The sequence below is a fragment of the Ambystoma mexicanum genome, chromosome 12 (assembly GCF_040938575.1).
Source record: "Ambystoma mexicanum isolate Mex_15411 chromosome 12, UKY_AmexF1_1, whole genome shotgun sequence".
NCBI lineage: Eukaryota > Metazoa > Chordata > Amphibia > Caudata > Ambystomatidae > Ambystoma > Ambystoma mexicanum.
In genome coordinates this window covers 1,083,672,969-1,083,698,775 of record NC_090936.1, presented here as the reverse complement: position 1 = coordinate 1,083,698,775, position 25,807 = coordinate 1,083,672,969, and positions in this window count along the sequence as shown.

Below are 25,807 nucleotides of genomic sequence, written 5' to 3'. Positions count from 1 at the left end.
AGGAGGCGAGTATTATGCATTGCAATCTTTATTTCTGAAACCACAGCAGCAAAGAAAAAACTTTTACAAACATACATTTTTGAATAACAGAACTAAATAGAGTTCACAGTCAATGTAAGGGGACTCCCCAATCCAACATGGAGGACAGGTCATGCCCTGCAGATGACCAATGAGAAGGGACCCTCCTCTATATATGTCCTTTACTCTAATCTCAACTCTTCTTTCTTCAGCTCTCTTGCATCAGACGCCCACTGCAAACACCAGATGATATATCGCGAAGACAGGCTCTAACAAAGCTCAAGCATATATATCTCATAGAAGAAAAAATATCTAGCTTTAGGTGGGACCCTAATGTGAATGGACCTGAAGGCCCTGCGCACCAAGGAGTGTCTATCCACTGACTCACTCTTAACGACAACATGTCCCACTGAGATAGTGGCAGTTAAATGCATTCATCGACATGTAAATGTTGCCCTATTTAAACAACTCCACCAGAGGTTAACTATCTCTACTGTAAGGGGAGAAACTGAACCGAACAGTTGAGCCACACACCGACTAACCCAGCAGTTCCATGCTGAAGGGTAACCTGACTTATTAGAGGCTGCCCTAAAGTCCTTCATGACACAGATAGAGTCCTGCGAAAGCCCTCAGAAGCACTAGAAATAGATTAAATGTTCTAATTAATAAGGGAGAGGAGTCTGAACCAGGACTCTTTCTATCATGGCAAAGGAGAAAAAACATACGAAAAAGGGGGACCCGGTCAATCATGGAGGAAAGTGTCGGTAGGCAGTGCACTGGGATCCGGACTCTAACTGTAGAACCGGGGAACTTAGCATATGAATCATGAGGCAAAGAGAATCACTTAACCGGACCCCAAAGATACAAGATCTTGGCAAAGAGAGAGCCCCGTCTACATCCAGTTGCTTCTGTCCTGGAGATGTCTGGAAAAAAACAGCCCGAAACAGAGTTGCTGACTCCCGGAAGATACTCCTCTTTTAACACAATGGGCCTCATTACGAGTTTGGTGGTAGCCATGCCGTCATTACTGGCATGGCTACCTCTAAACTCAGGTCTGTGTCCCGCAAAAGGGGATTTACCAGGCTATTCCGACCTTGGAGGGCCCAGTAATTCCCTTTTGCGAGACCCAGACCCGGTACGTCCCCATTCCCATTTGGCCCTAATAGGACTCAATGGGAATGGCGAGGATGTTAACTACGGGCCTGTTGTTAGCTTCCTGGTCTGCTAGCAGCTCCCGCTCTGCAGGTCTGGTCTGGCCAGTCGCACAGAGTGGGACCCACTGCAGAACTCGTAATGTGGCGGCCAGAATGTAGGGTACCGGTCCCTTACTGGCACCATTCATTCCGTGGCAGCCGCAATCGTAATGAGGGCCAATGTCCCGATCCAGACAGAAAAAACAATTTCCCTTGCTAGATCTGCTAGGGCTTTGGACCTGGTCCCTCCAGATGAGTGATGTATCACACAGCCGAAACATTGCCCATTCAGAAAAAGACACAAAATTGCATTAATCCTAGAGAAGGCTCTTGACTGCAAGATAGCTCTCTAACAGCTCCAGATTGCTGACATACAGTTGCTTCTCTGAAGTGGACCACTGTTGCTGTGGAAACCTGTCCTATCCTGGCACTCCCAGCCCACTCTGCTGGCATCTGACACCGGAAAGACATCCGGAGTGGGAACGGAAAATGTGCCCTGCCATTACAGGCATCCATGAGCCTGTGCCACTAAAGGATCTCCAACCTGACCTCGGGGAACAGAACCCTAACTGCGAGGAAGACAACTTCTTGTGAAGATATTTGGTCTTGAGGCGTTGTAATGCCCTGCAATGCAAGGGGGTGGGAACGATAACTTGGATGGTACTGAGCACATCCCACAACCCAGGCTAGCTGTCTGCGAGAAACCTCCCTTCCAAGGGGAGAAGATGGATGTATTTCCTTACCTAGGAGAGCCCTCCATCCGGAAGGAGAAAGAAGCAGAGCTTGGGAGCCCTTGTATTTATAACAAAACCCCATGACTGTAGAAGGGACACCGCTAACTCCACATGATTCTAAAAAAATATTATCCGAAACCCCTTGGACCTGAGGTGAGCCATCAACAGCTTCCTTAACTTGGTGAAGCACCAGGGGGCTGATGAAAAAGCCAAACTGAAGGGAGGGACATTGCGAAGTGTGGGCCACGCAGTGGAACTGAAGAAAAAAAAAACGTGATGAGGAGTTAAAATGGGAATCACCAGGTACTTATCCTTGAGGTCTAACTTGATCATACAATCTACTGGGAGAAAGGAGTCAATGAATAGATGATTCCCTTCCATTTTGAAGCGATGATAAACTACAAACAGATGCTAGCACTTGTAAGTTAATCAATGGGCGAAAAAACACCCCTCAGGCAATGGGACCAGAGCTATCATGCTCAGAAATTGAAAAGCTGTGAAGGAGGCTGGGAGCACCGTCCCTTGAAAAAATTAGGTCACTGACCTCCACAACTATCAAATCCTGCTTGGACTTGTTGGACACTAGTGGAAGAGGCAAGGAAAAAAATGACAAAAGAGGGGAAAAACTCAAGATGAACCCTCTTTACTGACTGCAACCCCCGGGGATCTGAGGTGAACGCCTCGCACTGCTGAAGAAAAAACCTGGCCATCCTGCCTCCTAAACCCATGTGGAAAGAAAAAACCTGTAGCACATGAGGGATTACTGGAGGTACCCTATGCCTACCAGCACCCATGCCGGCAAGACCTCTACAATGGAGTTGAAACTTCCTCGGGGGTAAAACTGGGTCTGTGCCCCTTGAGTAGAGGAGTACCTGTGCGCACCTCTTGATGTGCTTTGCTGGGGATGGGTAGAGCCCAGAGAGAAAGAGCCAGAGGAGCGGGCTCTATTCCCCTAAGGGGCAAAGATCTTAATAATAGTAACTCTGCCTAATGACAATTTGGGATGAAATCAAATGAGAAGGGACTTTCATCATTCTGTAGAAATTGTAGGCGTTAGTGGGGCCGAGCAGGCAAACCGTTCCCAAAATCCAGTCCCGCAGGACTTGCACATCAACAGGCAATCAGCCAGTTCTAAAGTCTGGGTGACCAGACCCAACACATCCAATAACTTGTCTTGACAACTCCTCAATGACTTATCTACCCCCTTTTTGGTGTCTGTCCTTTTGTTTGGGCCCAAAAGAATACCATGAATTGGTTGATCCTGGAATGAGGGCCTCATTATTAAGAAAGAAGGATGAAGAATGTAACCCCCTAGCCACGAGAACTGACCCTTTTTGTGGAGGAAAAATGGGAGATCTAAGTTTCCCTTGCGCCTTTCCGGAGGCAAGTCCGAGTCCTCTGGGCTATCTGTAGAAGAAATCGGGACTGCAGGAAGCGCTATCAGACGCAAGGAGGAACAGACTGGGACTGTCGGGATTCCTCCAACTCACATTTCTGACCCCTTACGGGGGAGGGGAGAGGGAGGTATGACTAGGGGAAGTGGGCAGACTGAGTTGTCCTGTACATGATTGGGAATAACTAATGCACCTACAGGGAGCTTGACCTATTAAATGCTGAGGCTAGCGAAGAAATAAGGTTTGATCAAGCAGTGTCCAATGAGCACTGTCTGCGGTACTAATGGCTGAATAGGCAGGGAAGGATCCCCTAAAGTTCTATCACAAACTTCTCCCCAACCTCTCACTTTTCTTAGAAGGAAATAAAATGTAATTCTTTTTATTTGTACTTAATATAACCGCAAACCCAGCAGTTAAGAGTTAAAGCTCTTTACACACGGCTCGTATTCTCGCCATAACAGAGGAAACATACTGCGCAAGTGCAACATCAAAGCTGCTCACCCAAGCAGGGTGTGGCACCCAGCAGTACACGAGGGGGTAGCCTTGCACTATGATTCAGGCAAAGCCTGAAGCCGAGCAGGCCATGGTACGCCTATAGCAAGGCGAACCAGCTGTGCTGAAATTTTCCTAGAGAAAAATACTATATTGATGGAAATCCCCCCCTGCGCAACACCTGAAGCAAAAGCTTCAGAAAGGCATGCACATGGGGCAGGGGTGGGCAGTAACTTGATCCGAGTATTAAAATATATATACTAAAATATATTATAATAAATAAAAATATATTAAAATATATTAAAAACCCCACGCACGTTGGGTCTGGAAAAAAATCTTCTGGCAGGTCCTCGTGCATTGGGTATGTAGTGGGCGGGCCGACCGGGGCTGAGAATTCCAAAGAGAATGGCGCATTTATTGCAGGAAAGGCCTACACGCACCGGGTCTGAAGTGAAAGCTTCTGACAGACCTGCGTGTGTAGGGCCTGGAATGGGAGGGCGAACCGGCGCTGCTTAAGCGCACAAGACCCACGCGCAAGTCGGGTCTGAAGCTAAAGCTTCCGACAGGCCTGCACGCATTGGGCATGGAAATGTATTGTAGCTAAAGGCCCACACGTGTTGGGTCTGAAGTGAAAGTCTCTGACAGACCCGCACGTGTAGAGCCTGGAGTGGGCGGGCTGACCACCGCTGCTTAAACGCAGAAGACCCATGTGCGTCGGGTCTGAAGCTAAAGCTTCCAACAGGCCTGCGTGCGTTGGGCTTGGAGAACCGAGGAAACTCGGTCGGAAGCGGAGCTGCTCGCGCCAGAAAATGAAACCGCTAATAATAAAGCAGCGGTCTCACGCGACCTCACCAACACTCCAATACAATAACAAACTTTAACCAGAAACTAAGGAAAACATTTCCAAAGTGAAAGCAGTAAAAGCGTTACTATAAAGTAAAACACTACACTCTACTATAATATATAATATACAATGTATTATGCCAACTACTGACTAGCATGCAAGGCACAACTAGAAGGAGTGACATTAGCTGTGGCATCAGCAGCAAAGAAAGAGGAGTTGAGATTAGAGTAAAGGACATATATAGAGGCGGGTCCCTGCTCATTGGTCATCTGCAGAGCATGACCTGTCCTCCATGTTGGATTGGGGAGTCCCCCTTACATTGACTGTGAACTCTATTTTCTTCTGTTATTCAACTTTTTGGTTGGTAAAAGTTTTTTCTTTGCAGCTTTGGTTTCAGAAGTAAATATTGTAATGCATAATATGAAGCCTCCTGTCTTGAGAATCTGTGAGCCAAGTCTGTCCACTCCTCTGTACAGAAAAACAAAACACATAAAGGAAACAATAAGTGGGCCTGAAACCTCTTTGGCTGGATGAAGACCTACGGTTGGCTTGCTTTAATCTCTCTAGTAAAGGTTTTTTAGAGTTATCACTGTTCTTGTGGCATTCAGTTTTCATTGTTAATAAACAGACCTTTGCTCCACCACATAACATTTAAAAAGAGTGCACTGTATCCTTTCCTTTCCCATCCGCAAGAGGTACAATCATTCCTTCACGTGTTGCCAGGTTCACTCTTCGGCCATTTTGTCGGCAATGTTGCTGTTACCACTGAGATGCTCTCGTGTTTTGGTTGAGCGGCGGGGTGAGAATTGGCGTCTATAGCAGTGCCGGAGTCCTGGCAGCGAGCTGTAATAACTACTTCATTCCTTCCCAGAGTGATTAATGTCATCCCTCCACTGCCATTAGCTGCTTTTAAGTTCCCATCCAGCCAGGGCAACTGCCACTTTCCACAATCCCCCACATCAGTCACAACTCACCAGCGATGCCCGCCGTAATTACACACATTCATATCTGAGACAAGTCAAGTCGGTCAGCGCGCTCCGCCGCGGTGGCCCATGGGCCAGAAAATAGTTGTCAAGAGAGAAACGCCTGGAACACCGATGCCCTTCTGACCCTGGCGGCCTGTGGTCTGCCCCAGCACCGCCGGCATGGCAACCTCTCTTCAAATCCATCCATCACTGGCCGGCGAACCCGGGGAAAAAGCTGGCCATGTGTTAATGAGTGCAGAAACCTCACCAGCTCTGAGAAGAAAAAGCTATGTTCTTTAAAAAGCTGCTTTAATTCCAGCAGTCTATTTCTTTCACATCCTTTTCAAGCGTGGGCATTCAGTCGCGGCAGCAGGCTGCAGTGATTGAAGACGTGGGCCTCTGCAGGGTACACGGAAAATGTGCTCATTTAAGAAATCAATTCCTCTTGCAGGGGCCTTTTGTACCCACTGCGTTCCCTATTTCTTTTTCCTCGGCCACGCTCTTATCTTTTCAGTAATATCCAACTTTTGTCGGGCACGCCATTACCATTCTCGGCAGCATTATGGGGGTGTTGCACCTCACATGGTTTCCATGCAGAATCGGGCGGGGGGTTAGAGAGGGGAGTGGTTTCCACCAAAGGGTCTGCAATACATGTCGAGGTCTTAATAAGATATTGGGACCCTGACATGTGAAATGGTGCCCACAGTTCCGGATACACGGCCATCTTGACTTTTGTGTTCCTTATCAACTCCCTTCTGGGTGGCCTTTGTTTGCCCCTGTTTTCATGGCATCATCTAGGGCAGGGGTCTGCAACCTTTGGCTCTCCAGATGTTTCGGACTACAATTCCCATGATATCTTCCCATTGACTATGCTGGTTAGGGATGATGGGAGTTGTAGTCAAACACATCTGGAAAGCCAAAGGTTGGCGACAAGCCCCCCTCCCCCCAACCCCTGCCTCCGATCTAGGGGATCTTCGGAAAACAATGTAGATGGTGCAAGTGAAGGGGAAAACCCAAGCGGTCAGACATTACATGAACATCCTCATTTTCCAGTGCCCGGAGCATAAAAATAGGGGCACAAAGCAGGCCCAAAAGTATTACACCTAGTTTAACATCTATGTTTTTGCTCTAGGAGGCATTTGCTGGTTTTATCAGTTGGAGGGCGAAACCACCGTTTTTTTAAAGTTCATGGATGAACTAGGGATCGTCTATGATTTTAGCCTGGTCAACCATGGATAAAGTCCATGGACGTCCATGGTTGTCCATTATATTGACCATGGGTAACCACTGAAAACAACAGATGGTAAATTGCTAAGGGACAGATCATGGATAACCATGGCCTAATGGTGTCCATGGCCCCCTGGACATACATGATTGGCCCTGGTTCTAAAGTGGAACCATGAATAACCATTAAGAGCGGTGAACATTTCAATGATCAGACGCGTTTGTTTATCCTTTCAATTGTTAACATTTTAATTAAAACCATATGTGATCATTGTTACCAATATTTATCCCAATACATCATTGTTCGTTGGCTTTCATCAACACCAGAGTACCCCTTTCAGACAACAAATAACTAAGAATACAGTAACCGTGCCAAAACACAGTCAACATAGTATTCCTGAAAGGTAATGTTTCGTGTGGATGAACTAGTCTCTTTTTAGTGAAGATGAACACCTTGGAAGACCCCTAGCAGTATTAGGATGACTTTGATGAATTGTACAGTAAAAAGCCGTCAACATTGTTAGATGGAAAGAAACATGTTTATATGCACTGTTAACTATTTCGGGAATGTGTTCATTCCTGTCACAATGAAAATCTAACTCGCTGGAATTACGCAAAGGATTGTGGGTGTGTAAATCATTCAGTCCAAGGGAACAGAGCTGCAATTCTCTACCCTGGTTGCAGAGGTCTCCACTTTGCCCTGCAATGCTGAAGATTGCATTTCACATTGATAATGCTAAACATGATTTAGATTGACGAGATGTTTAGAGGGTGGAGGGGAAGGGGAATCACTGGGCTTGGGCTGGATGAAATTAATTAGAATTTTCGAAGTTTGGAGTTACAGTGTTGGGGTTCCATTGATGGGATACTGAAGTAAGCAGAATTGTATTGTTAACATCACTTCCCTTAATAATTATACAGGAATACAACAGATGAGCGAAATCAAAGATGCACATTCCTGGATCATGGACAAGCTCTGGTCAAATTACATTTATCACAATTAAGGCTGGCCTTTTGTGACAAAGGACATCTGTGGATTGCCCTTGTATATCCTTGTTTCATTGACAAAAAACATTGGCATTATGACTGTGATTCATGGACAGACCATGGACTAAAATACCCTGGGCAAAATTCAGGGATGGAACAGAGATGACCCTTTTAATACATGTACAGCTCTCTCTATCCATGGCACCACAGACAACAAAAGAACTGGGATGGAAGGGGGCATCACTGTTCTGCTTCATTTTCCAGGTCCACCTGGGATGAATTGACTTCTAATCTGCAGGAGTACAAGAATGAGTAATGGCTAAACCACACTACTACAAATCAAACGTGATACCAATAATAAAGGGAAAACAGGCAGATCCAAGAAATAGACCTTTTTATACCTCCTTTGCCTTTTGTGTTTACGTGGGATAAGGGAAGGCTATACTCTTAGAAGGGATGTGAATGTCCGACAGTAGCAACCACAACAGCAATGATACCTGAGTGAAATAAAAGAATGTCCAATTAAGGTCCTATTAAAATATATACTTTAATTAAACAAATGAAGTTTACAACTAATGATTAAAAACACTCACCCAGATACCTCCGGGTTTGATGCACTATATAAATAAAGAAACGAACTTAAAAAGGCACCCTTGGAAAAGAAGACAGAAGATACTGTAGATGCAGATCCAATGACATTTTTTGGTGCAGTGAGTCTTCTTGGTCCAAGCAGTGAGCTGGCACTGAGTCAGTTTGAAGCATGTGTTTAGTGCACTTCAAAGGCACTCAGTCCCCCAATGCGGTTCAGATGGCTCACCAGGGTCCATTTCAAGGTCGAGTCGATTGAGATGTTGGTAACCCGTGGGACGGGTCGACGAGTGATGCAATGCTCCAGTGATTCTTGCCAAGGTCCGGCAGTTTGAAGCTGTGATCCTGATTGTCCTGTGCTATGCAAGCTGCTTGTTCAAGCTGACCAGGAGCGGGGCATTGCTGGGCACGTTGAGGCAGCAATCTAGTTCAAAGTTGCAGTAGCAGGGGTTTGAAGTTCGAGTGAGTGCAAAAGGCAGCACCCATGTGTCACATTGGTTTGAAGGTGTCAAAGGTGGTTCCAAGATAACTCAAGCTTATGGACCTTTTCTAACAGAGTGGTACACCTTGGTCCTTAGCAAGTCACCCCAATGTGTCCTGGGAGTGGGTAGGGAGTACAGTTTACCTCTGCCCTGGATCACTCCTTCTTCACCTCAATGGCTGAATTCTTTGGAAAGATCAACTCTCCCCAAAGAGGTCCAAATTAATTATTTCTTAAGTCGTTGAAGGTCCAGAAGTGTATCATAGAGGATAGGGAGACCCCTTGTGACAAGTGTCCCTTGCCTTCTGATGTCATACCCAGAGTACCATGTTCTACAGGAAGTGGGGGGAATAGGAATGAAAGAAGAGAAAAAGATGGAGATATCCTTCCTCATACCCACATGTTCTTCTTGGCTGTCCTAACGTTGTACCTTGTGCAGCCTGCAGCTTGAAAGGATCTCTGGCGTGAAGCCCCCTAGTGTGCGGCAGGCCTTTGTTTTGGAATAGGTTTTTTGAAGCCAGGCCAGTTAGGGCGTCTCCAACTGGGAGATCCTAGGACTGGCAAGGGATGAGTTACACCCGCCCTCCCAGAGAGTCAACAAAGGCATGCTTCCTGACTTTTGTTCCATTCACTGGAATGCAGGCAGGCAGGTTCTGGAAATCCACATAGCCTCTCATAGCTGTCTGAGCTCCCAGGGATGACACTGAAATGTTACACATCAGATGTGGCTTTAATAATAGTTTGAACTTCCAACCAGTATACCCAACTAGGTATGGCTTATATTTCAAGTTTATCCTGCTACAAGGTGTGTACTTTATCATAATTGTGATGGTTTGGGAACAGGGGTGTAGATTTAAATACAACCTCTGCACTGCAGTGATTTGTCTGTCACAGCAGCTGACAAATGGGGCACTTGAGATCTCTGAACTTGGTCTGCGCCACATTCGAGCAGGAGCTGTAGATCTGGATATTGATGCAGCATTATGCTTTTGGCATGGAGTTTAATGAAAGGAGAGTCCAGTTAGCCGACCAACCTTTTCTGAGATTAAATTACCTGCTTTATTTTATTATTTGATAAAGAAAATGCCAGGGCCTCTACACCCATGCCAGATGGCAAATCCTCACACCACCAGTAAAAAGAAAATGGTTTTCCACAAGCATGTGATTTGTGTGCTTGTTGAAAACCATTGAGTTCCTATGGAATCTGCCTTGCAGAAGGGCTGCTGTTTTTTGACTAAAGGGTCACCCACATTAACTGGTTGGAATTATTTCTTAAATTTAATTGTATGTAAGTATTCTATGTACAGCACTTTGTCAAAAGCGCTATATATCGGCAGGATCCATGGGAAAAGTTTCTGTATTGCCTGCTCGCTGTTCTCATGCCTCCAGTCTGCGTATGTATTCTGGGTTTCTACTGATGTGTGAGATGTGTATGTCATCCGATGAGGCCCAATGAGGCTGAAACATGTCTGGGGATGCGTGTGGTCTCATGCATAAAGGATGTGACCAAACAGTTTGGGTTGGACTGTGCCATTTGGAGTGAGACAAAGCCTGATTTTCATATGGTTTTTCCCCTTTTCAGAATTGCTTGGCAGGTGAAGAACGATGGTCTGGAGGGTTGCCCAAACAATGCCTGAGGTTAAGGTTAATTCTAAACCTTCCGGCCATCACCTCTTTTTTTTGCCGTAGCCACCCCGAGTCGACGGGTATAACCAGATGTGGGCTATGTGCCTGCTGGGCCTAGAGAGCCAAGCCACTCCTCACTGATGAGGCCCAATGAGGCTGAAACATGTCTGGGGATGCATGTGGTCTCGTGCAGAAAGGATTTGATCAACAGTTTGGGCTGGACTGCCCCTTTTTGGGTGGGACCAAGCTTGATATGTTCTTTCCCCTTTTATAATGGCTTTGCAGGTGAAGAACGATGGTCTGAAGGGTTGCCCGAGCAATGCCAGAGGTTCAGATTAATTCTAAACCTTCCAGCTACCACTTTTGTTTTGCTGTGTTCAACCCAAGTGGACGGGTATGCCCAGACGTGGGTGCCGTGCCTGCAGGGCCTAGAGACCCAAGCCCCAATGAGGCTGAAGCATGTCTGGGGATATTTGTGGTCTTGTGCAGAAGGGATGTGACCAAGCAGTTGAGGCCGGACTGCCACTTTTGGGATAGGTTCAAGCCTGATTTGCATATAGTCTTTCCCCTTTTGTAATGGCTTGGCAGGCAAAGAACGATGGTCTGGAGGGTTTCCCAGAGCAATGCCAGGAGGTTAAGATTAATTCCAAACCTTCCAGTCATCAATTCTTTTGTTTTGCTGTCCACATCTGTAGTGTAGCAGATGAATGGCATGCTGTGCAAGGGATTTAGTACTTTCAAGATATATCTGGATGGTGTCTTCTTTGCACGTGTTTCTCTCACTTTAGTATTCTGATCCATTTTAGAGACTCTTTTGATACCATTCTGCTCACTATGCTTGTCTTCCTCTGTTACTTCACTTGATCCCCTGTTGAACTCTGATCTGTGTTCTTCCATGCCAATGTTCAAATGTGGTTGTTAAGAATTCTTCTCTGAAAAAATACATTTTTCAATGCATCAGCCTGGTCTGCCTGCAGGTTCTGTCTCCACTCATAGAACGCACTGTGCGGTGCTTATGCCTGCTGCTCACAGGTTGGCAAAGAGCCACTCTTGACAGGTTCCACACTTCCACAACAACAAATCGTGGTGAAAGCCTCTTTGCACGTATGGCAATTTCAATTTTCACTAAATGTGCAACTGGAAAGGGGCATTGCTTTGTAATTGTCAAGGTGCACAGACTCCTTTAGAATTATCTTCACTCATTCGACTTAGCCATTGTCTTTTGGGTGACACAAAACCACTTTACAATGTAAGATTCCCATGGATTTTAAGAATGAGGTAATTTTTTGTGGGGTCAATTGGGCACTGTTGTCAAACACCAGGTACTGGCACCCCTCGCATTGGAAAATCTGAATTAGTGCTTGAACGGTAGAGTTGGTGGAGATCTTTATGAGGAATGTGGCATCGATCCATTTAGAGGTGACAGTCAGGACAAGCTTTGATCAAGTGGCATACAGTCCAGTGGGCCAAAAATGTTAATCCCTACTTCCTCCACTATTGTGCATGTACATTCTACACATCAACCGAGATATGTATGGAGAGAAGTTAATCGCCTTATTTGCAAATTGGGGCATGGATGTACGACAGTGTTTAGCCCTTTCTTTGCACAGCACAACGGGGTAGACAGGTTCATGAGGCAATGGTGTCATCCACTTCTTTATAAATGGCAGGCCACCAGTGTTTCTCTCTGTGGCATAAAAGCGTGACCGCCCCATGTGAATTTGAGTGCCATGTGCATCAATATTGTGCATAGCAGAGTCCAGGAAATCAATTTCCTGTCTTTCATGAGCAGTTCTCCTTCATCCGAAGCACGTTTAGAATTGTATGGTAAGTCTGTAGAGATGAGGGATGAGGTTGAGTGGTTTCTCAGGAGGCCACCGAGCCTTGGTGGAGAACCGGAATCTGATGGGGGTGGGGTCTATGCTGACGTGCTCAGTCCAGTGCTCTTTGCTAATACATAAGTTGGCGGCCAGCACAGTAACTCGTGTGGAAGTCATGACATTTTTGTGATTGTCCCGCTGTATGGCGGCCACCCTGGGGAGAATTATTCTAGACATGCAATCAACCTGTTGGTTGTTTCCTCTCTGGTTAAAAGAGATGTTGAAGATGAACTCGTCCATCTAAGCGGCTCATCCCAAAGAAGCAGGAGGGAACATTTCTAGTGCCATTGGGAACCAAGTTATGGACCAGAGGTGTGCAGGCAGTGTGCATATACAAATTTCACACCCATATGTAGGCACACACAAGCATTTCAGGCTCTATCAAAACAGAGCACTTTGCGTTGTCCTTAACAGAGAGACAAATGCAATGATGTGTACTTCTGCTCTGCCCTTCTGCATCATTATTGCTCCCTAGCACACATGCAGTGACATCAATGGGTATTATGGTGAGGGGATTGCGTTGGAATGGGCAAAGACACAGGGCATTTAGAATGTCCAATGTTATTCCCTGAAAGCCACTTGTGTGGCTCAATACCACTGAAACAAAGAGTCCCTTTTCATGAGTGTGTGAAGTTATCATGATTTCTTGGTGAAACTCTGAACACATTTGTCATAATACCTTATGAGGCCCGGAGAGGAGCACAACTAATCCTTGACTTGACAAGTACCACTTTGGGTAACACCACTTTGGAGGACAGTGAGTGCCTCAGCTATGACCTTCATAGCCGAAGCACTCACACTTTTCAGCACAGAGTTTCACTCTGCTGGATGACTGAGTTGTGAGATATATTGTGTGTATCCTCAAAGTTACTGTTGATAAGGATATTGCCCTGGGAGAAGATGATAAACCTCGGTGAGACCAGTGAGAAACCTGAAGGTGTCTCCCTTACTAGTCCCCGGGAATCTGTCATCCAGGTTGCCAGGAAACGGAAATCTCTATTGGATCCAGTTCCTGGGGGTGGACCAGTGAGGGAGGATCACCTGGATGGGGCGGTCCTCAGGGAGTGGAAGTGGGACACTGACTGGTGAGACACGGTATCCCCATTCTTATAACACCTTTTCCTCATCTAACTCCATAGGATACTCAAACACTCTATCCCCCCTTTTCTAAAACGAACGCTTTTGCACACCACAAAAGACGATGGACAAATACCAGAGCCATTTACCTAACATGTCTCAACATAAGGGTCAGGCAAATTCAGGCAAGTGACCAGAATCTCACACACCTGATGGCCCTTTCTCTTCCCCACAAGGATAAAAGGTGGCGCACGAGAGCACAATATGAACAAGGTAGACCGCACAACGAGAGAGATAACCCAGCACAGCAGTTCAAGATGAGGAGAAAGGCACCCACAACAGAAAGGGTGACAAGGGGAGACGCAACCTTGCCCTTTACAACTAAGGCCTGCACAACTTCCGTGGAAGGAATCGTAAGACCGCTAACAATAGCTGACATATGTTGCAGCAGATGTCAACAGTACACAGGGACTCCCACCGCAGATAACCAAGCCGGGGAGAGAAGCTTGCCACTGTGGCACCGTCCTTGACTCCAGAGACAAGAAAAGCCAAGCGGTTCATCACAGCTTGTGAGTCGAGGGGAGAGCTGATAAGAAACCGAACTGTGTTGAACAAAAGTAGCAAACGGCTAATTGAAGAAAGTACAAAGAACTGTTAATATGACAGTGGGAAACCAACTACAGAGGAGCACCACGTGGGTGCTCACTCTGGAATCTCTGGGGGATTACCCTACTGTTCAAACTACCGCTACCAGAATGCCTTGGGAAAGGTGCGAGAAAGTGGTCAAAGTGGTCATACAGGGGTCTAGTAAAATCCTCTGTACAGTCAAAAGTCTTTGGCCGGCAGATGATTGTAAAGCAAAGGAAAGGGAAACCTGCATCGCAATAAAGTAGAAGGAATTGTGTGACTGGCAAAAGTTTGCAAGAGTGAACCCGACAGAGGGATGCCGATGAAAAGGGGGCAAAGCCTGAAGTCCCAATGAACAGTGTGTTGATAAGAGTGAACCCGGCAGAGGGATGTCCACAGAAAACTGTTTAAAAAGACATTAAGATTTGTGAATGTCACAAATGAGAATGTATTGAGAAGTCATAGTGAACCCGATGAAGGGAGGCTGATATTTGAGAAGGGCCGGAGCCCAGAAGACAGGGACCCAAGGGTGAAAATTCATCATCCAACGTACATGAGGAAAGTAACTTTTTTGTTTATTATTTTGAATACATCGGGTCCTCAGAGGCAAGAGACTTTTTGTAGAAAAGAGACTTAACCACCGAAGGCCCTGAGAGCTGATAGCGGAACTGTTGTCTTGTGCTGGGAAAGCTTGAGCGTGTGCTGTGCTCCGGAATCCCAACTTGTCCCATGCTCAAAACATGGGCAAGGGAGATGCCCCGCTTTCACATCCTGACTTATTATTTTGTTAACACTTCTTTATTTCTTGTGAACATTTTCCCACACTCTTTTTGTATTTAGCATAAGGACTGGCAATAGGTTTTTCTTAGTATAGGCCATTTAATTTCACCAGATGCCAGTAGGACTCTTTTATTATTATTTGATGACCGTAGCTTGCTCCCATCTTAGATTTAGGTTTAGATTAGGAGTTTTTCCAACCTTTCTATATAGTTTAATAAACACCCTTGAACTGTGATCACTTGTCTCTGTCTTTACTGTTGCCACCATGAGTTCCTTACAGACCGCAGTGACTGATGAAAGCCCAAACGGCGTCCCGGAATTCAGAAGCACTCCATGTGGTGCAGAAATGCATTCAGTGCTTAGAAGTCAGGCGGCAGACAAACCTGGTAGTGCTAGAAATTTTCAGATCCAGTTTGGTGAAGAACTTTCCATCATGGAGAAGCAGGACCAACTCAGTAATATTATGGAGCCGAATACAGTCAATGTCTACATTGCTGTTGAGGCTGAGGAGGCCAAAATTAAGGCGGTGGCCTGTATCATTCGGTTCACATATAAGGACCATCAGGACTGAGCCATTCTGTGGCTTCCTCCAGCTCGACAATATCATTGCTCACTGGTGACTTCAGCACAACAGTGAAGTTATTGCCTTCAGTTAAAACAAGCTTGTGTTTTATATGATTAATTCCCAGTCAAAACACTATCTTTTGCACAGCGTTTTTAGCATATCTGGCCCCTAATGAATAACCAAAGCATATTTCTGAAGCAGATGATGGCAGTACAGTGTTAGAGTGGTAAGAACTTGCTCAGGCATAGAGGGATCCAGTTTGATCTTTAGAGGGCGCTGTTTGTCTCACCCCAAAATAGATAGACCTTTCCTTGATGCTTAGAATTTGCCTCTTTCATATCTGTCTTTGAAAATGGCAATGCTATGTCTGAAGCCGAACAGGTGAATGCTGTGCCCTTTTGGAGTGTGGGGCTTGCATTTCATATGCAAAGCAAGCCATAGAATGTTGACTAGATGGTACCCTGGGTTCCCTCAAGGTTCCATGGAGGGCAGTTAGACATTCAGGATAGGAGAGTAGGATGTTATCTTTGGCAGCTTTGAGATCCAGGGGTGGCAGTCACGGATAGATGGCAGCATATTTCCTGTGATGGTTTTGAATGTTAGTTATGCGGTTGGTGGAATACACTATAGCCTTATAAAGAAGGGAGAAGTGTAGTGTGGGGCTTGCATTGCCACATGCAATGCAAGCTATAGAAAGTTGACTATTGGTGGATGAACACCCTCAGGGTTGCATGGACGACATTTAGGCATTGAGGATGGAGAGGAGGATGTGGTCGATGCTCCCACTCTTCTTCTACTTTATGCCCTGAAACTTAAATAAAGCACTTCTATTTTCTGTACCTGCTGGCTCCAGTGTTTTACCTGCATCCTGTGTCTTCTGCTGAAGTATGCCACTACACTTTTGTAGACAGCAGGAGATGTGTCTGGTGGTGGATGTTTCATTCATTCATGAAGGAGAAGTTCACAAGACACCTGTTGTTGCGATGGCTAGCAGTTACATCTCTTCTCCGTCATTTGGAACCATACAGTGCAGTTTATTTTTCATCTTGTGAGGACAGGTGTGGTTCTTACACGGAGGACTAGCTGGTTCGTGGCATCTGCACATTCACAAAAATATTCATAAGCATTGACAAAGGAAGCAACAATCCTGCAGTATTTGGAATGGAACACTGTTGCTAAGTGGCACACTGCATTTTATTTGGAGCATTCAACATTTCACTGCAGAGGCGCATTGCAGTTTGTGATGTGCAACCCACTTATACGCCTGAAAGATTGGCAAGTATTTCTTTGTGGCTTTTTTCTTGCTTTTATCACAAGTATGCATTTTGAGAACCCTCTATTCACTACCCCGCCTGAAGGTAGAGGAACACTTCCATGCTGCCGCTAGGTGGTTAGTTTATCATAATTATGATGGTTTTGGAACAGAGGTGTAGACTTAAATGCAACCTCTGCAGTGACTCAGATATCACACCAGCTGTCAAGTGTGGATACCTGTGACCTCTGAACTTGCTCTGTGCCACAGGAGAGCTGGAGCTGCACATCAGGATACCTGTGCGCACGTTTTCCTTGGCTTCAGGTTTAGCTTCTTAGTATCACAGGGGCTATTCAATCATTTTGATGACTATCATGGCTTCTTCCAAAGAAGGATATTAATGCATCCAAAACACGTCCTGAACTTTGGGTCCATGAAAATGAAAAATCAGTCTCTGAAGAGTTGGTCGTCAATTGCACCAAATGCACACATGTTGGAGAGGCATTGAAGAAGATTTCAATGGATCCAGAAGATTTTTGCAGTCTGGTATAGAACTTCCTGGGGTCTTAGTCAATGTTGATGTTTTCAACCAAAACGAAGCTTCAAGTGGGTCAAGACTTCTTTGAAAACATCATCAAAAGCTGAGCCCGTAGCTTGCGTGCATGGCAGTAACAGCACGTCCAGACTTTGACCCCCTGTTGCCACTGAATTGATGACCAGTGCCTGCTACCTGCACAGTGGACATTCAATGCCATCCACCATTTCATGGTAGGTGGCAAAGGACGATTTTCTTTAGTTAGAAAGGACCAGTGGGGCACCTAGAAACCAGAGTAAAACTGTGGGTGGCGTCCCCCTTTGCGTGTCAGTGCATGCGCAGTGTGGAGTCCACCACTCGAGGCACACAGCCTCAGAGGAACAAGGCAGCAGAATTGGAGCATGAGCTTCAGTGCGTGCTTGAAGAGTGTTCTTGGTGTGGAGCTCATTGCCAATGTGGTGTTTTGAAAGACAGACCTCTCACTTTATTTTGTTTTAACTCTTTACTGAACTTAAGAAGAGTAACTGTGAGTGCCCAGCTGTTTGGTGAGTAAGGAAATCCCGAATCCCCCACGGGAACGTCTGCTGCGTTCACTGGCTCCAGTCACTATTCACATCCCTTCAGTCTGTGCATAGGTTGTGTGTTTTTTGTTCCACGTGAAACAAGCTATGATGGAAACATGTAAGCTTTTATCCAACTAAAATATGTCTTGCTTGCATGCTCTTACCTCTAGACAAAGGAGTGCAGTTGAAAGTGTCCTGGCAAGGTTGATCAGGCTTGGGTGCAGCTGTGGGGAATGTTCTCTCTGAAGCCTCAGGCCTGAAAGCACCAAGGTATTCTGTGAAGTACACTGAGCTGTCCTAGCCTGAAGCACTAACACGATGACCTGATAAAACCAACTGCAACACAAGCATGCAGCCTTGTGGTTGTCAACACATTTGTTCACACAACAGTCCTTTCCTGGACACATTGCATATATCTATTTTTTTTAAAAAAATGCATTTTTAAAGCGCTCACACAGCCCAGGGGTTGGCCACAACCTACACCATCTGGGGGTTGTACATCTAGGCACTATATAAGGGCTTGATGTGAGAAAGGAAGGCAGATGTCTGCCTGCCGTGCAGCACATGTTTTTACTAAAACCTTGTTCTCCTCTACTCTTGGTGTCCCCGTCACCTATTGTGTCTGATATGCGTCTTGATGCCTCCGGGTTTAGCGCACTCTATAAATGCAACAATAAATAAATACAAATAAATGAGTGGTAGTTCTGGAGTCGAGTGCTGTACCTAAGAAGGGGAGGAAGGTCCTCCTGACCAGCTACTTACCCGGCTGATCACAGATCTGTAGTAATAATACAAATAATCACCATACGTAATGGTGCCCTTTATCAACTGAATAATGTCCATGCATTGATTGCAGGAGGGCTCTAGGGACATACTAAACTGTTGCTTCCCAGAGTCTTTTATACATGCTGGCGTTGGACATGCAATGCCACTATCTCATATTCTGCATCCGGCGGACGATTTCCCACTGTCTGTCCACTGCAGACTTTGCAGCCCTCTGCAGTGATGAGCTCCGTGCTTGGCTGCGCAGTTCCTCTCCCTGAGCTCAGATAATTAGCGGATGCCCTCAAGACTCTTTTCCTCCTCATGCATATTCATGAGCCATCCCTTGGCTCTGAAGATTTGGGCAAAGAGGCAGACAGTTCACATCCTGCAAAGATTGTGCAGAGTAATCAGCCATGGCGCACATAGGCTCCGACTATGACGCCTAATACGTTTTGTTACTGTTTCAGTTACATTAGAGGGATATGTTGCTGAAGGTAATTTCTTAATTTCTTCTTCAATAGCATCTTATTCAAAAGCTGCCATTTTTAGAGGAATGGTGTTTGGCCCGTTGATTACCAAGCTATACCCAGTTAATTGGTTGCAATCTACAATTGGTCATACTGTTGAGTATGTGTATGTTTTGTATTAGCTCACTCAGACTTCACACACCAATCTGACTTTCCTACTTATACAATCCCACCCCACAATTCTGGACAAGGAATAGACAGTAAGTTAATCAAAAAACGAAATGTATTTAAAAGAAGAAGAAGTCTCAACAAAACTGGTTGTCCAGCTTTACCCTGTCCAGCAAAACAATATGTCATGTATACCAAATAAATACTTACACATATGAAATGTTACCTGCTGACATAAATCTCATTAGTACCCGGCACGCGCGGCTGAACAGGAATACTGTGTGGTGATTGGCTCATTTGCGAGACATACCAGACGGTATTCCCGTCCACGCCGTGCGTGCCGGCTACTCTGTTCCCGGCGAGGGGCATGGCAGCCCCTCAGCCAATGAGGAGGCTCAAAACAGGGCAATCCCCGCTCCGAGCCTCCTCATTGCTGGAGGGTTCCTTCGTCCCCCGCGGGGGACTCAGGTAAGATTTATTTTTTTTCCCAAACCTTTTCTCCCTCCTCCCTCCCCACCCCACTTACCTTCTATCCCACGGTCTCCGGCCATCCCCGCTCCAAGCCTCCACACGGCTGGAGGCTTCCATCGTCCTCCGCCGGAGACCGTGGTATGTTTTTTTTTTTTTTCTTCCTTCCCATCCCCCCCCCTCCCGCCCTCCCGACCCCACTTACCTTCTTTTTTCTTCTGGTCTTGGAAGCGCAAGCACTGGGAACACTTCTGTTCCCAGCGCGTCCGCTCCCGATGGCCGCCATGGAAAGGGAAAACGGACTACGTTTTCCCTTTCCATGGTGGCGGCAATTTTTTTGGCATTTTTTTTTTTTTTTGTTCCGAAACATGTTTCGGAACAGAAAAAAATGCCATTAGCACCCCGATCCAACGGGCCGGGGTACTAATGGCAATAAAGCCCTACGCTCGGGCCTATAACTACGGCCCCAGGCATTACCTGGGGCGGTATTGGCCTGCCGCCTCAGGTCTTATTGCCACACTATCATAAGTCCACAAAGGCATCCATTTTCAATCATGAAGTCTTATTTGAATATTATGTTATCTAAAAGACACTAGACATACTAAGATTTCTGCTTAGCATTGATTTCTTTATAAACATCACTCATTTTTCAATGGAACCATTTCACATAACACAAGTATCGTTAAACATTTGCAGGCCGATTCATGGAATCAACGTGCGCCGAAAAAACGGCGCACGCGTGCGAAAACGTGCGATTCGCAGAGAAACAGCGAAAATCGCAGTGCAAGTGCGATTATCGCACAGAAAACATCGCACATCAATTCATGGAAGTCCGTGCAGGCGCGAAATGTGGGATGTGCGCTGAGAAAGTGCGCGGCGCACGCTGGCGCACGCTGGCGCACAGGTCATCGAACGCCGTGCGATAAGGCCACAGCGAATTCGCACATAGCGCGGCGCACATAACAAAAGTAGGCGTAACACGGGGCGTCACACGCAGAATGGGAAACAACTCATGAAAATGTGGGCGTCACAGGGGAAGTACAGGAGGCAAGTGCGCAGAACGCCCACACGCTCGCCTACAACACGTATTCATGGAATCGAATAGGGAAAAACAGCGCACGGCCAAAGACGCGCACAGGCCCAAACATGTCCGCCACACGAAAGCAGGCAGTAGCGTCCCTGCGCAGGAAAAAAATGTGCGCCAAAGTCCTACACGCGCGAGAAGGCCCACACGCGATCGGGCCTGGGGGAGCGTGTGCATGTATTACAGGGGTGCGCGTGAAGTTCCACACGCGATTGGCCTGGGCGCGTGTATTTCAGGGGTGCGCGAGAAGTTTCTCACACGCGATTGGCCTGGGCGCGTGTATTACAGGGGTGCGCACGAAGTTTTACACGCGATCTGGCCTGGGGGAGCGTGTGCGTGTATTACAGGGGTGCGCGTGAAGTTCCACACGCGATTGGCCTGGGCGCGTGTATTTCAGGGGTGCGCGAGAAGTTTCTCACATGCGATTGGCCTGGCCGCGTGTATTTCAGGGGTGCGCGCCAAGTTTTACACGCGATCTGGCCTGGGGGAGCGTATGCGTGTATTTCAGGGGTGCGCGTGAAGTTTCACACGCAATTGGGCTGCGTGCGGGTATTTCAGAGGTGCGCGCGAAGTTTTACACGCGATCTGGCCTGGGGGAGCGTGTGCGTGTATTCCAGAGGCTCGTGGGTGTTTTCACACGCAATCGGGCCTGGGGGAGCGTGCTACGTGTATTCCAAGGGTTCACGTGAAGTTTTTCATGCGATCGGGCCTGGGGGGAGCGGGGTCCCACTCACCGTCTGCCTTGCGTGTAGAAGAACGCGTAGCCAACACCCGCTGTGAAGTAATAGCGTGTGAACCCCAACAGATGGAAAACACACGCACCGCACGAAAAGCACGTACAGAGCAGTGTAAAGGCACGCAGGATCTCCAAGCCCTGCCAGGGCAACGCCCGTGCGCGAAACGCCACAGACGCGCTTACGCTGTAAGGGCCTTTGGTCCAATGAAATCGCGTATGCGTGCTGATGCGCTTACGCGCTAAGGCCCTTTCTTCGAATTTCACGCTGACGTGCAGGATTTTCAGGTGCAAAATCACTCCGTATCAAGCTGGCCATGCGAAAACACACGGAAGACCACGCTCCTGCCCAGAAGGCCGAATTGCTGCCCCCCCAGTGCCCCGAGCAGCCTCCCACGTGCCATCTGCTGCTGCCTGCCTGCCTGCCTGCCTGCTGCCACCGTGCCCTGCCATTTGGTGCCTGCACATCAGCCATCTGCAGGGGTCCAGTTGCTGTGTCCACCCCTGCTGGAACAGAAGACTCCCGACTCGGATAACATCGCTCCACAGCCCAGCCCCAGGACCCAGTTGCCCACCACTCCGGCCCCTGGGGTTGCCATGTCGGGCACATCAACATCTGGCACCAGTGGCAACCCCGGCCAGAGGGGCAGAGGGGCACCAGCTTCACTGCCACCGAAGTTGGTGTCCTGGTGGAGCAAGTCCTGGGGCAGTATGATGCCCTCTTCGGATCGTCCCGCGCCAACAAGGAAGGACGGGAGAGGATCTGGGCCGACTGTGTGGTTGCCATCAACGCGGAGGGGGTGGCAACCCGCACCATCCAGAAGGTCAAGACGTGCTGGGAGGACTTGAGGTCCAGGACCCTCATAAAGGCCCGGCGCCTCGTGGGAGGGGGCCGGGGCCGCATGAGTTCCATCCAGATGAGGGTCCTGGAACGCGTACACCCAGCGCTCCACGCCCAGGTCCTTGAGAGGGAGACCCGTCTGGAGTTGAGCGGTAAGTGGCCAAGCATTGCTGTGTGAGACAGGGCATGTTGCAGTGTGCTGGTTGTCTGATACTTGCCTGTATGTGTGACATAGGCCATGTACGCATGTATGTGTGCAGGGACAACATGGTAATGCATGTGCGACCAGTAATGTGTGAACCGCACGGTTGTTGCATGTGTTTAAATGCGACATGGGGAGCCCTATGCAGATTGCACACATGAGAGCATGGCAGTCCCTGTTCCTGGACATGGGTGGGGGTGAGGGATGGGTGCTGATGCCAGGTACATATATGGTATCTATGTCTGTGTGCCTGACCTGCGTGTCTGTGACTTGTGAATGCCATGGATGCATGATACATGTCTGTGACAATTTACAGATCCACTGATGCAGCCTAGTCATCCTTGTATCCACTGTGATTGGGGTGTACGGGGCCAGATGGATGTGACTGAGGTGAAGTGTGTGCGTGTGATAGGCATGACCCATGATGCATGTGAGTCCAAAAACAACATTGTATGCTTCAAGAGTCCCTTGGACATGTTTGCTTATGTTCATAGCATGCGCCATGCCTGTTACTGCATGTGTTTTGCCGGCACTGACCCATGTGTTGTGCAGGGACATGATGGAAGTGATCTTTGACAGTGCCACTAATCTGCTGTTGCTTCCTGTCTAGGGGACCATTGTACAGTACCCTGATGCTTGTGTTGTATGTCTCCCTCTACACAGTGAAAAGTGAAGAAGAGGGCGGAGACGGCGCTGTGGAGCTAAGCGGCGGGGATGCCCCCACGGCTGCAGCGGAAGGGGTGGGTGAGCCCCCACAGGGGCTTGCAACGGCGGAAGACGGTGTGGAGCCATCCAGGTTGGTGGTTTCCACAGAGGAGGAGGAGGCCGCTACTGAGCCGCACATGGGGCCTGGTGGGGGCATCCCTGCTGGTGCAAGTGGTGCAGTCCAGGGGCAGGGGCAGGAGGCAGCACAGGTCGCCGTGGAGGTGCCTGTGCATGTCGCTGTCCCTGACACTGTGACTGCACCACCATGCACCAGCAGGGATGCCCCGTCCCAGGCCCGTCCGCAGGTAGGGGGGATGTCCATGTCATCTGACTCCCCTCCACCTGCGGACGAGGGGACCCCTGGCCGTATGGAGAAGGTCCTGATTGGTGTCGCGTTGCGCACGGCTGTCTTTCGTGATGAGGTGCGTGCTTCCCGGGGGGAGCACGCACGTCATCACGAAGAGCACCGTGCCAACGTGGCCCAGTTGGGAGCGGTCATGGTCGGGGGTCTCGTACATGTGTCGGGCACTCTGGCGACCCTCTCCTCCTCTGTGGAGGCTATGCGCCAGTCGTACTCCATGGCGTCTTCCGGCCCAGATGCCACCAGGGCCCCCTGTGGACCTGTCCTGACCAATGCAGCCACCTCGGTGGGGATCCCATCCCTGCCACAGTCGGGAGTCGGAGGTCCAGCAGGGGTGGACACACCAGCAACTGGACCCCAGCAGATGGAGGATGTGACGGCATCATCGGGCAGGGCACGTGCACGACGGCGTCGGTGGTTTCCATCAGCCTGGATGCCGTCGTGCTGGCACAGGCAGTTGCGTCGGAGGCAGCGGCAGGCTCGACGTGGGAGGCATCATGGCTCGGGGCCATCAACATCAGGGGTGCAGGCATCGGCCAGAGGGCAGGAGAACCCTGGAATGGGAGTGGCTTCTGTGTGGGAGCGGTTGGGCCAGCAGATAGTTGCGGTGCGGCAGTGGGCAGAGGAGGAACGGCTCACAATGGTCAGGGCGGAGGACTCCATGCGGAGGGCGCTGAGGCGGGCTGAGTGCCTTGAGGGTCTTCGCAGGGAGTTGGAGCTGGACACTGCATTATCCCTGCGGGACCTCGGGGCCAGGGAACATGCCCGCCTCCAAGCCATTGAACAGGAGTCCGATGATGCCCTGGCCCATGATAACAACCAGTGAGCCGTCGGACTAGCCCGCTGCCCTTGTAAATAGTTATGTAGTTAGTGTAGGTTTCCTTTGCTTTTTTATTTATTTTGGACCTTTTGGACAATGGGCCACATTTATGTATATAGTTCTATTTTATTAGGTAGTATTTTTATGTAGGTTTCATTTCTTCAGTTGGGATCATGGACCCTGGTTTGTTTATCTGTATATAGTTGACTGTTGGATTTTTTTATTTTTTATTGGATTTACCCATGGAGCAATGGTTTTCGGTTTTGTTTTTACCTTGGATTTACTTTCTTGAACTGTGACTTTGGACACCTTTCCTTTGGATTATGATTTGTCGTTTTTCATTATTTTACGGACATGCTGCTTTTGGTTTTTGATTCCCATTGTCATTTGTTTATTTTTAATTCCATTTATGCTGTTTTTAATACATTTTTTTCATCAAACTTCAATGTGTAGTATCATCTCATTGGTATCATGCATATCATGATATGGGTTTTGAGATTCACTGACACCCATTGGGTGTATGTGAGGGCCATGTGTTCATTTCCAGACTTGCCATTGGGGTTTTATCATGTCATTGCCATTTCTAAGTGGGTGGATGCAATACTCGAGTGGGTGTTTTGCATTTGGAGGCTGACCATAAGGGCCAGGGATCTAGATTGTGATGACATGTTGGCTGGGGGACATGTGTGGGGGCCTGCTGGCAGGTGCCCCGCAATGCTGGGGGGTGGGGGTGGTGGGGAACATGAGTTGGACATGGGTGGGGGCCTGCTGGCAGGTGCCCCGCAATGCTGGGGGGTGGGGGTGGTGGGGAACATGAGTTGGACATGGGTGGGGGCCTGCTGGCAGGTGCCCCGCAATGCTGGGGGTGGGGGTGGTGGGGAACATGAGTTGGACATGGGTGGGGGCCTGCTGGCAGGTGCCCCACAGTGCTGGGGGGTGGGGGTGGTGGGGAACATGAGTTGGACATGGGTGGGGGCCTGCTGTCAGGTGCCCCGCAATGCTAGGGGGTGGGGGTGGTGGGGAACATGAGTTGGACATGGGTGGGGGCCTGCTGGCAGGTGCCCCACAGTGCTGGGGGGTGGGGGTGGCGGGGAACCTGAGTTGGACATGGGTGGGGGCCTGCTGGCAGGTGCCCCGCAATGCTGGGGGTGGGGGTGGTGGGAGACATGGGTGGGGGCCTGGAGGAGGGTGCCCCTGCACTGCTGGGGGGTGGGGGTGCAAGGGGACATGAGTGGGACATGAGTGGGGACCTGCTGGCAGATGCACTGCAATTCTGGGGGTGGGGGTGCAAGGGGACATGAGTTGGTGATCATTAGTGCAAGGAGACATGTGCCTTTTCTGGGGGGCATGCCCATGTTGGGTGGGCTG